The sequence below is a fragment of the Pygoscelis adeliae genome, unplaced genomic scaffold, assembly GCF_000699105.1.
Source record: "Pygoscelis adeliae isolate BGI_AS28 unplaced genomic scaffold, ASM69910v1 Scaffold456, whole genome shotgun sequence".
NCBI lineage: Eukaryota > Metazoa > Chordata > Aves > Sphenisciformes > Spheniscidae > Pygoscelis > Pygoscelis adeliae.
Genome location: NW_008825007.1, coordinates 583,939 through 584,396, shown reverse-complemented (window position 1 = coordinate 584,396; position 458 = coordinate 583,939).

The window sequence follows — 458 nt, the reverse complement described above, 5'->3', positions numbered from 1 at the left end:
CATCTTTCCCCTTCTCCCATTGCCTTCCAGCTATTTATCACTGCCTTGCAGGGGCAGTGGGTGGGAGGGAGGGAAAAGGCTGCTTCTGCCTTCTGCGGTGTGCAGCAGCCGGGTACAGATCTGCCCCTCCGCCCCTGCCGCCAGCCTCGGCGAGTCCCAAAGAGCCCGGTGCTGGATCCTGCCCTGCACGGGAAGATCCCAGGGGTGACGCTCCAGATCCAGGCTCAGTGTTTACAGATTCCCAGAACAGTTTGAGAAAATAAACTGTAAACGACCAAAAAAAAGCAGTGTAAACCCCCCCGGCAGCGGCGCTGGAAAAGGGAGCTGCGCTGCTGCCGGCTCCCGCACAGGCACTGGCGTGCGGTGCCACGTCTCAGCATCGCGTCGTCCCCTCCGCAGAGGGTCCTCCCTTTTCTCAGTGTCACCTCCGCAAAATGGTCCGATTTCCTTTTGCTTTT